A 12,467-nucleotide genomic window follows, 5' to 3' on the forward strand; every position below is an offset into this window, starting at 1 on the left:
TTGTGAAAATATTCAGGGAGTCTGGGGAAATCTCAGTGTGGAAAAGCTAAGTACAGAAACCACTGTTGGATGAGCTTGGAGTCCTCAGGCAGCACTGCATGAGAAACCGTCATGCCACCATGGTCAATAAGGAGCTTGGAAAACCATTTTCACTCAACACAGTCCACGGCAGCATCCAGAAATATAACCTGAAACTGTATTACACAAGGAGGAAGCCATATATCAACTCTGTGCAGAAACACGGCCCAGTTCTCTGGACACGAGTTCATCTCAGATGGACAGAAAGACAGTGGACATGTGCTCTGTGGTCAGAGGAGTCCACGTTTCAGCTGCTTTTGGGAAAAACTGAAGTCTGCTACTACAAAGATGAGAAAGAGCATCCAGGCTGTTATCAGAGAAAGGTTTAGAGCCAGCGTCTGTGATGGTATGGGGGTGCATCAATATCCATAGCATGGATGGCTTCATATGTGTGAAGGTAACATTGATGCAGAGGTGGATGTTGGAGTTTTGGAGAGACAGATGCTACCATCAAGGTGACATCTTTTCCCGGGAGGTCCGTGGTTATTTCAGCAGGATGATGCCAGACCTGATTCTGTAGGACTTCCAACAGCGTGGCTTCATAAACACAGAGTGTGTGTGCTTGACTGGCCTGCCTGCAGTCCACATCTGTCTGCTATTGAAAATGTATGGAGCATCGTGAAGAGGAGAATCAGACAACAACAAACAACCACGGACTGTTGAGCAGCTGATGTCTTGGATTCAGCAGGAATGGACACAGATTCCTCTGAAAAACTGGAACAATCAGGATCCTCAGTTCCCAAACCATTAAAAAGTGTCATTAAAAGGAAGCTGATGGAACACAATGGGAAACATGACTCTGGAACAGCTTTTACTGAGTGAGTTGCTGCCTCAGTTTCTACATTTGGTTCTGTTTTCTCAACACAATGAAGTGAAGACAATGAAAATCAGTTATCTATACTTGTGTGTTAAATAACGGTTCAAACAAAAATCTAAAACCAAAACACGAAGTCAAACCATAATGCAGTATCATCAGTACTGCAGGAAACTGACCCAAGCTTTCTGGGATCATTCGTCCCAATGATGCCAAAAGATGCCAAATTATATTTTGCTACAAACACATTTATCTATTTTTGTATATAAATGTGATACAAAAATGTACAGTATATCTTGTATTATGGATTACCTTTTAGCTCAAAGACAACAACATTTTAGAAATTTTATAACCAGGACAATCATAATTTCTAAGATTGGGAAATGGATGCTGTCTGTGCAGAAGAGGAGGATAAAAGATAGACAGCCGGTGAAATACCTGCTGTAGCTGCAGACAAGAATGAATGGATTAGACAGCAGTGTGAGTGTGCTTGCAGCAGAGAAAGACAGTGCTTGTAGCCATGTATGGGAGCAAAGAAGAATGGTCTCATTTGTGATTGTTGCTTGAAGGTCACTCAGACTGATGCAGCCACACTTCTTTCCCCTTTATCTCACACTGTGTTTACATTAAATGTTGAAATAAAAATAATTTAAAAAAAGGTTTTTTGTGTATCAAACCGGATTCTTTCCACTCAAGCATTTCCAGACTTTGTCGTTCATGAATAAAAAACTGTTCTGCTTATTGCTTTGTGTTGTATTATTATTTGTTAATTGTTTAAAGATACATACTAAAGTTGATCAGCTTTATCTTGAATGAGGAGTGTCAGGGACGGTGGTGAAAGGTAGGACCCAGATGCAGTTCTTTAAATAAAAAAAAAGGTGTATTCCAAAAAGGCAAAAACAGAAAGCGCGGTTGAGCCGGATTGTCATAAATACTTAACGGTAGCAAAGCAAGACTGGAAAAACAAAAAGGGCAATGAAAACAAGACTATGAATAAATACTATGAACCGAGACTATGAGGCAGGAAACCAGACTTAGCTTTCTGTGAGATGACATGAAGGTTAGGACATGAACCAACTGGGAGACTAAATACTGAGGAGGATGATTAGTGAGTGAGTGCAGCTGATGATAATGAAACAGGTGACATGAGTGAAACTAAGTGGCAGGGGAAAAACAAGATAAGAACCTGAACATAACAATAATCAAAACATAAACTGTGACAAGGAGGTGATTAAAAGGTCAAATTTTATATGTGGTGAGTTCACCTTAAGATATCGTCTTTAGCTTCTGCTAAAAATATACATATATAACAATATATTCAAATAGTGATTAAGCTGAATGACCCAAAATCTCCACTGACAGTATATTCAAATGGCGTCACCCTCCCGTGGATGTAGGAATTATTGTTATAGACCTGTAATGGGCTGATTATGTTTGATGCACTGGTCATTGCATGAACAAATTGTGATATCAACATAGTGTATAACTGTTTCTATCAGCTTCTGAGGTGAGCTTGGGTTACTGCAACCTTCATGACACCGCTACACCCGAGTAAACTCATTAGAAGGAGTCATACAGGGAGTACAAGATTCATACAGCAATTTAACTGCACAGTTTCAGATACCTGCTTTAATATAATTTTAGATGTTTTCCACAAATTTAGGTCAGACAGATTTCTGTAGCAACGAACATGATTACAAACTCCTCCCTACAGCTCTTCCTGTTTTTCCAATCACGGCATTCATGCAACATTTGACAGGTTTCAAAAGTCAAGAGGCGCACAGCAGGCTGAAACGATACCTGGCGCACAAGGTCATTTCATGTCAGTTTTGGCGAGCTGCATCTTTGCCAAGGTTGAGACCATAAGCGAAGCATTGATATTAGAATCAGGATTTTACCTGCTGTTTTTAAACAACAACTGACCACAACAGGAACAGACCCAAGATCCAGTCATCCTAACCAAACCTACATGTTGGAGGGTTCAGGGCTACCTGCTATTTATAGGTTTTACACAGACTTTTATAGCCCATTCTGCACACTTTCACTAAGTCTGCACACTTTGCTCATTCTGGTGTTGGCAAATGCTTTCATAAGCAAATAAATTGTGTTTACATCTGCCATAATTTTGCTAATTTTATTTTGTTCTCTTTAGATATGTTTTCCTTTACATGCTTGCTTTGACATGCTTGCATGACATGCTTTGTGCACATACATACAAGTATGTATAGGACTGATAATATGTGCACTGACTGGCCAAAAATAACCAGTCAAACCAGGAGAAACCCTTTTATAATGTGACAATGCTGTGGTAAAGTTTGGGTGAGGTTTAGGCCTAAAAATAACTGTTTCAGTTGAGTAAAAAGGTCTTGGTTTTGGGTTAGAATAAGTACATTATTAAGGCTAAAGTAAAATCATGATTGTTATGATAATCAACAGACAGTAAACGTTAGATGGTGCTCATAGTGTGTTTAACTATTAGACTTCATTGCATGGGTTCGTAGTATAAAAATTCAAATATCAGTTTGAAACAGAAGATGAGTAGCATCCTTTCATGTTCAAGATTATTGTCAATGTTACAAAGACACCAAAAACCGATGGAAAGTAAAACATGTACGCTGAAACTGTGTTGGTAAATGTCTCTATGAACGATGGTCCTACCTTAAATGTTCTTCTATTCCTGCAGTTTATTGGTGCAACTCAAGCGTTGGTATGAACAGTTCCGACACTGTTGACATCACAGTTGACATCACTGTCACAGTTGACATCACTGTTGACAGAGCGACAATGTCCCAGTTTAAATTTCAATGTTTAATGTTGTCAGTTGAACCCTTTGATACTGGAAATGACAAAAGCGGCCGATGACCTAATTTACGTATTTTATGGTTGTTTGCTTTGTTTGTTAACTGTTAACTCACATCCACTTCCAGCTGTGAGCTCTACAGTCCCTCACTCCAGTCCAGGATTTAGGGGTTAATTGTAAAAGAGCCTCCTTAAATGTGTTAATAATGCAGGTAAACAATAAAGAGAGAAACACACACACCAACACTTTCCCACTCACCCTCTATACACTGGTGCAGACTTGCCGAGCCACAACATTCATCACTGCCAAAGAGTATGTTTCGTGGCCATATTTTGTGTGGAAAGTGTTCCATCATATTGACTTTCCTGACATATGGAGTGTGCAGGTGTGTGTTCGCTGGCAGTGGGTTTATCAGGGATGTGACAGGTGTGTGCAGAAGCAGAGTGATGATGCTGCTCAGAGAGGACTGAGATAGAGATTCGATAAAGATATGCAGCTCCTCTGATGACTCGTCTTCCAGCTGCTGAGGGAAAGGTTGAGGTTCGCAGGTCAGAGTTGACTTTGTTAACTCATTGCATGAATACTGTCAGGCAGGCTAATCAGACAGTTTAGAACTTGGATTCTTTGCAATATATCGTACCGATACTGCTGTGAGGATGCTATCCATGAACACAAACTCGGCCAACCATGTAAAAAAAAAGAAAAAGAAAAGAACAAAAATAAAACAAGAATAGCTCAAATTACTGTGGCATCACATTAAAGCAGACCTGTTGTTACTCAGGAGGAGGTGAGTCACTAATGACACAGACACTGTTAATTTCTTGAATGAGCTTAAAATCCAGAAGCATAACCCTAATGACCTGAAAATATGTTACATGTGCTTTTTTTAGCTTTGATCAAAGAAGACTGTTTATCTGCCTACTTCATTAAATAAACTCATTTTATATATTTTCTTAAAACTTCCATTTTAAGCTTAATGATGTTCAAATTTCTAGTTGTTTTCCCCTGTTCAGCACCATGGACAGTACATGATACTAAGGTAATTATTAGGTCATTAATCAAGGTATAGAACTGTACAAAGTCCTAATCCAGCCCTCATTTCTCTCTGTTTCCTTCCAAGCAGCCAGACTTCCTGTAATCTTTTAAAGGGGTCTTGAATAATAGTTTTCCAGGCTTTCTGAAGGTCTTTCAAAGTTTTTCTTTAGACATTTTCTGCTTTTTCACTCATTTTTACTCCAGTCCTTGTAACTGACCATTTTCAGAGGAATGTGTTTTTTCTTTGTTTAAGCCACTTAACTCTGACCTATGAAACATTCAAGCAGAAAAAAGGCTCCTAACTCAAGGGATGAACCAGTGTTGTGTCTACACCTAACAGACAACTTAGGAAAGAAGCCATCAAATATTTATATTTGCACGTTTCAATAAATCCCTGCAACTACTAGTTTTTCTAGAAATATTTTAAGTAATGATGGGTGGCTCAAGACTTAAGGAAAACATTTTGAACGTATCTAATAATCAGCTACAACTCCAGAATTGCTAAAGGGACAACACATGTGAAATTACACAGAAACAGAATCCAAACTACATGAGAACAAAAAGACCAAACAAACAAGCAAGAAGGGTTACAAGAAGTCTTGTTGCAATTAGATTTCAAACAGTATCAGTAAAATCCTACAAAACCACCCCTACAGCATCAGGCGGCCCATGTTAACTGTATCACTTTTTGCCACATATGTGCCAATAGTTTTTGAACCACTGAACTCCTAACTGTGCATTTTACTGGTGCACTAACCGAAGATTCAGTCTTTTTCTTTACGGCTGTCAAATCTGCACTATAGAGCACAGCTTCCAACCCTTTTTTTTTTTTTACTGATGTCTGTCCCATTTGTGAAGCCATTTGTGTCCAAACATGAACTATCTTTCATAAAGATCCCTTTTCTTTTTGACAGTTTGATGTTAAATGAGCATAATATGTGTTTTTATTCAAGCAGATGATCACTGCACCTGTGTTCACTTGTGTTTGTTGGTTTCTCTTCTCTACTTCAGAGTTTTTCTTTAACATTTTCCTCATCTGTTGTCTGAAACAGTAATGTGGAGCTGAAAATATATTTTAATGACTTTGGCTTTGGTTATGTTATTTGCATGCCTCTGGTGTCTGCACACCTGAATGTCTTCTTTGTTTACTGCTTGTAACAGATTGAAAATATGCAGTTTACAGCCTTCCTGGAAAAAAAAACGATGCGGTTTGCAACAGCCATGAGCATAAACAAATCTCACCCGCAGACCTGAAGAAAGGCAGCTGGTACATTATTGACGGTATCTGATAGGTGTGTGTGTGGTTCAGCTGGGGTTGTCAACAAAAAAAACATTTGATCATATTACATTGTGGATGTGGTGTGAGCTAGAAGATTAAAAATATTAAACTTACAGAAACGTATTGGATATATTTTTGTCCTTTCAGAGAAAAACCTGAAACCAATGTCCTTTGTTAATACTTCAGAAAATTGAATTAATTTTCAATCAGATTGCTTCATTTCTAATCATATATGCATATAACAGTCAGGTTATCCTCTTATAGAAAGGTTGAGGTTCACAGGTCAGAGTTTACTTTGTTAACTCATTGCATAAATACTGTCAGGCAGGCTAATCAGGCAGTTTAGAAGCACGAAAACATGACTGGTTCTGCACCTTAGCTTGCTCAGAAAGCTGCCAAACAAACATTCATCGACGAATGCCGGCCCAAAACACTCAGACTGCAAAGAAAGTTAGATGAGATTTTAGACTTTTTAGATTTTAGACTTTCACATCTTGAAATGGTAAAGAAACTGTTAGCATTACATTTAAAAAAAAACATTTGAGCCCATTTTGTTCCTTACCAGGTTCTGTATCAACTACATTCTAAATGAGAGTAGAAATCAGAGTTTGAACATGAAGCATTTGAGCTCCAATGAAGATTATTACAGTTTTTGAAGGCACTGTAACAGGACTCACGCTGACAGACACTGAGGTAGAACAACTCAGATCGTGACATTAGAGACTGCAAAGAAGCTGGGTAATGAGAGTGTGATCACACAAATGGCAGCACTTAAAGAGTAGCAAGCATCTTAGAGCATCTTACAATGACCTTTGAAAAAGTTAATTGGTTCAAAGACATTGTTATAGTGTCGTACTTCCAGGCTTTACCATTTGAGCTCGACTTCAGAATCTTGGTCTTTTCAAGCGACATCAGAGTGATTTCTCTGTGTTATAAGTGATATAGTAAAGCTGTGAGTCTTTTTGGGTTTGACTTACAGATGATGGGAAAACAGAAGTAACTGCATTTTAAAAGGTTTTCTGTACTTTTGAAGACCACTACAATTAGATAAATGTGGGTTAAGTTGGTAATAGAATGCTTATTTAGTTGCAACCCAGATTTTACTCATGAAATTAATCATTCAACAATAAATCAGATGGTGGAGAATTGTTTAACAGTTCTTCTGATGGTCGATTTACTTTCAGCACACATTTGTGAAAATTTGCTTTTTCTTTTCTCACCTTGGGCTAATGAGATGGCCTTCAATGATTTTAAAAAGCTGTCCTCATCTTTTAGAAAATGAACCATTTGGCTTTGTTCATGCTGACAAATGAACACACGTAATAATGATAATGATTAATAACTTTCATTTCAAAGGACCCAAGGTCGCTTTACAAAGATATTAACAAAGAACATTGTTACAGACCAATAAACAAACAAGCAGAACACAAGATACGCAGACAGGGTGAAGGGTATTACTGGTTGAAAGCCATGTTGAACAGATGAGTTTTGAGGGTGGTTTTGTAAATGTCCAGAGACAGAGCATTGCGTATATCAGGGGGGTAGAGAATTCCAGAGGGTGGGTGAGGCAAAACTGAAGGCCCGAACCCCAAAGGTGCAGAGTCAGGAGTGAGGAATGGAGAGCAGGCTGGAGTCAGTGGAGCGCAGATGTGGTGTGGAGATGGAGGAGGTCAGACAGGTACTGGGGGTGGAACTTGACCAGAAGCCAGTAGAGGTGAATGAGGGTGGGGGTGATGTGCTGTCAGGGCCTGGTGCGAGTGAAGACCCTGGCAGCTGAAGCCTTACTGGAGCCTGTCCAGGTTTTGTTGGGAACTCCAAACAGGACACCATTGCAGGAGTCCAAACGGGAGGTGATGAAGGAGTGAATGAGTTTTTCTGCCACAGAATCGGAGAGTGGTGATCGGAATCTGGCAATGTTTTTCAGATGGAAAAAGGCAAATTTGGTGATCGATTTGATGTAGGACTGGAAAGAGAGGGTGGAGTCGAGCACTCCCAGGTTGCGGACCTCAGGGGATGGAGAGATGGTGGAACCATCAAAGATCAGGAGAAAACCTCCACCCTTCCTGAGTAGAGCCTGTAGAACTGAACACCTCTCTTTGCATGTCTGGACTGTGAGCTGAGGGTAATATTATTGGGGATCAGGGAAGTTGAGAGGGCAGACACACTGGATCCCCAAGAAAAAGATTGATAATCCGTCATCATTTATAAACAAAGACAGAGGGGTTAGTTCTAACTTTTACGAGCCTGCAGAGAACAGGAGAACTTTTCAGTAATGCCTCTAAAGGCCTGTGTTGGTGGCTGATGACAGACTGGAAGTTTAAAGAGGATGACCCATTTGTCACTGATAGTTGCTTTCTCTGTAAAACTTTTCGAACTCATAATAGACACAGTTTTTTTTAATAAAAATCAGTGTAATGTCTCTGAGGAAATCTATATGTACTGTAAGTGGGGTTAATGTGGACTGAGCGAGGACAGAATAAAAAATTTAATCAGAGAAGGAAAATTCCTGATTACGTGACAGTTTAATGATATTTTGTTGTATATAAATGTGAATGAACCGTATTATTTACAGAATTAGCAGCAACATAATTAGTTGCTCTCTCTTACAGTTGAGGTTTAAGAGAATTTTTTAATCCAGTCTTCATGTCATGTCAGACAAACTGATCGTTTATATGATAATTAAAAGTATTAATCAGTTAGTTTGGTGTATCTTCATATGATATGAGGTATCTTAAGACCACATATAGCTGTTACTATGATTTGCAATAATGCCTTCATGAAGTACTAAGTACTAAGCCAGCAGATTTACCCAACAAGTCACTATTTTGTAATTTGCTAAATTCATTTATTTTTATCAGTGTGCTGTTGGTTCTTTTGTAAATTTCTAATGAGCTTTAAAGTGAATATTTGGGCTGAGCTCCTTTATTCTCCAACACAGCCTGAACCCTCTTAGACAAGCTTTCTGTCATTTCTTTAAGTAGTCTTCAGGAATAGTTCTCCAGGCTTCTTGAAGGACATCCCCCCCAGCTCTTCTTTGGATGTTGGCTGCCTTTTGTTCTGTTCTCTGTCAGATGATCCCACACTGCTTGAATAATGTTGAGGTCCGGGCTCTGGGGAGGATTCATCCCTCCATAAGACCTGTTGCCACTGATTTTCAGTCCACTTCTTGTGTCATTTGGCATAGCTCAGCCTTTTCTCCCTGTTTCCCTTCCTTAAGAATGGCTTCTTGACAGCCACCCTTCCATGGAGACCATTTCTGATGAGGCTTGGTCCAACAGTGGATGGATCAACTGAAGATCCAGAAAGTTTTCAGCTAATAGCTCTTTGGGAATCACCTTGTTGCTGAACAAATACTATTTTCTATCTGTCAAACTGTGTTATCTTTGGTGTTTTTCATAGATGCAACTAAAGAAATTGGAACAAATTATGTGTCTTTGTTACAGGCTGCTAGTAACAAAGTGCCTAAAGATACAATTTAAAATTGATTATTTGCTAAGTTGTCTGTTATTCGTACACAACACTGGTTCATCCCTTGAGTTAGGAGTTTTTTTTTCTGCTTGAATGTTTCATAGGTCAGAGTTAAGTGGCTTAAAAAAGAAAAAAAAACATTCCTCTGAAAATGGGCAGGTACAAGGACTGGGCTGAAAATGAGTGAAAAAGCAGAAAATGTACAAAGAAAAACTCTAAAAGACCTTCAGAAAGCTGGAGAACTATTGATCAGGACCACTTTAAAAGATTACAAGAAAGTCTGGCTGCTTGGAAGTAAAATATAAAAAAATTACGCATAGATCAACACCTCATTGTGTGACTTTTAAACCCTGTTGTTGCTGTCGCCTCCTGTGAGTAGAATGTGTAGAGGACAGATCTGTGTCCTCTGGTGTCTGGCACCAGGATACTTTGAGAATCAGGCTTCTCTGAGATTGGTATCTGGGGAATTTAGAGGCCAGGTCAACGCCTTGGGGTCTCCGTTGTCCTCTCCAGTTAGTTAATGAGCTTTTTATCCCTGCTAAAAAGCAGGGTTAACGCAACAGTCTGTGGCAATGTTTCCACACTTCAGTGAAAGTATGGATTCCGGAGCTTTAAATCTGTGATTTCATTTATTTTTTCATTCATATATAATATTAGTCGCCATCATTTCACCTATATTGACATAGAGACAAGTAGCCAAACAGGTTTTGTCGAAATAAAACATCTGTCCACCAGCAATTCCTGAACTCACTAATTCAAATATTATGTTCGGTTCAGACAATAACTGGAAATTTACAATGTTTTTGGAACAGCAACACTTTCCCCGATGTTTAACTAATGACTAACCATCTTCATCATCATCAGTGTTTATATAAACCGCCAGAGTAGCTAAATGTTTGGTCTCTCAAAGTGAAACATGGGTCAGAAGGCTTTCATGTCATTATAGTGACTCTGGTTATGTATGAAAGCGAAGGATCCTTGAATCAATAACAAAAAATGATGTTCAGAGAGAGACTGAAATTAGAGAGTCAGATGAAGACTGCTAACAGCATCTCCATCTGATATCTCTGCTGGAGTGTGACTGTCGGTCATTTAAAGAACAATCTAATCATGGGGAATAAATGACAGAATACTAATTAGGTTTAGAGGAGAATTACCACTTGGAGCTTTTTTAGGAGTATCACGTAGGTTGGTGTGTGTGATGATGAAGGGAGGACCCAGATGCAGATATTTCGAAACAAAGACTTAATTTATTTCAAAGAACAACAAAAAGTCACGGCTGAGCCGGAAAAAAAAAAAAAAAACTAAACTATGAAAACACTTGGCAAAACAAAATCTGACTGTCACTATGAAACTAAACTATGAAAACACTTGGCAAAACAAAATCTGACTGTCACTATGAAACTAAACTATGAAAACACTTGGCAAAACAAAATCTGACTGTCACTATGACTATGAAAACCTGATAAACCTGACATAACATGGGCGACTGTGGCATTGATGACGGTGAGGATCTGGCCCTGAACATGAAAAAACCTGGAAACTAAATACTGATTCCCCTTTTCTACCAAATCGGTTCCAGGGCTGGTGAGTGCAGCTGATGGGAGAAACACAGGTGACATGGGTGATGGCAGGGCGAGAGAAACTAAGGAAAACATGGCAAAACTGAAGACTAAAGAGAAAAAAAGAGAAACCTGAAACATGATAAACTTAGACATGACAAGGAGCCGAATGGTGACTTGATGTGGTCATCAGCCGAGTGGTGACTCTGACTGTCATTGGGAGTCACATCAGCTGACATCAGCTCCTACTGTTGCTAATCATTTTACTGTGAAAAGAACACGATGTGTGGAGTTGTCCGCTGAGATTGATAAGTATTACAGCAGGTCTGGTGTTATTTTCCACTGTGGATGGATAGATGCCAGATGTTGAGTTGAAAGTCCATCTAACTGAAGCACAAATTGTAAACTCCAATAATCCCCAAAGGGAAACTGTTATGTCAGATTAATTTATTATTTGGAAGTTATGAAAACGCACAACAAAACAATGACCTTTGAAAAATGAAGAAGCCCTGTGATGCAGAGTGAAGAGTTTTATAGCAACATGGTGGATGATGTCTCAAATGGCACAACCTCTTCCATACCACTCTGAGTCTTCTTCCTGTTTGCCCAATCTGTCTGAAAGTTTGAATTCTTTAACACATCCATCATCCAGCAATCTCACGATGTCCAAGACAGAAGAAGTGAGTGGCTTTTATGTCCTCCCCTCAATAACTCTTTGTTGTCTGGCTTTTCTTTTCTTTATGTCCTTCAAAGCCTCTCTGCCTGTTATCCTTTTGATTTCTGAAAGGTTGGCTGTTGTTCTTCTGATCCATGCAACAGCAATGCTGCCAAATGACAGAGGTAATAACATGCTGATGAAAACAGAAGTGTCCAAACTAGCAGAAGCAGCTCGAAAAAGTGAGCAGTAATCCCAACAAATTTGTCAAAAGGGAGGGGGGGGGGCAATTAGATGATGTGGAGCACTAAACGAACAAACATGTCAAAAAGAGAACTTTTTCTTTTTCTGAATCTTCAGTGATCATCTCATGCGTTACTCATGGAATCGTTCCTTTATCCATTTCTCATGCACATTAACTCTTTTTGCTTTCATCTGACTGTCAGACAAATAATGAGTCAGTCCGTGTTGATGCTTTTAATTGAGCTCCTGTTCCATGTTAGACACCAGTTTTATTAGCTTGTTTAAGAATAAAACAGACTAAGAAGATCAAGGCAACTCATTAGTGATGAAATGCGGGTGAAACTGGTTGTATGTAGGTGAAAGACAGCAGGAAGGAGGTAAAAGATGACAAGCTGCACCTCCTCTTAACCTGCTTCCGCCGCTCTGTGACTTCTTATGTAACTTTAAAACAACAACTGTCTGTCAGCTGTACAGGAGAAGTTAAAATCATGGAACAACAACACCTGCAGATGGAAGATGTGCAGCATCAGAGT

The 12,467-nt window shown here is 39.1% G+C and overlaps 1 protein-coding gene across 1 annotated transcript in view; it reads left to right on the forward strand.

The window, feature by feature from the left end:
* ttc28 (tetratricopeptide repeat domain 28) overlaps positions 1-12,467 on the forward strand; it is a 158,308-nt gene that overhangs the window by 27,719 nt on the left and 118,122 nt on the right. The window lies entirely within an intron of this gene.

This window comes from Leuresthes tenuis, unplaced genomic scaffold (assembly GCF_036924035.1).
Source record: "Leuresthes tenuis unplaced genomic scaffold, fLeuTen1.0.hap1 SCAF_19, whole genome shotgun sequence".
In the NCBI taxonomy this organism is placed as follows: Eukaryota; Metazoa; Chordata; class Actinopteri; order Atheriniformes; family Atherinopsidae; genus Leuresthes; species Leuresthes tenuis.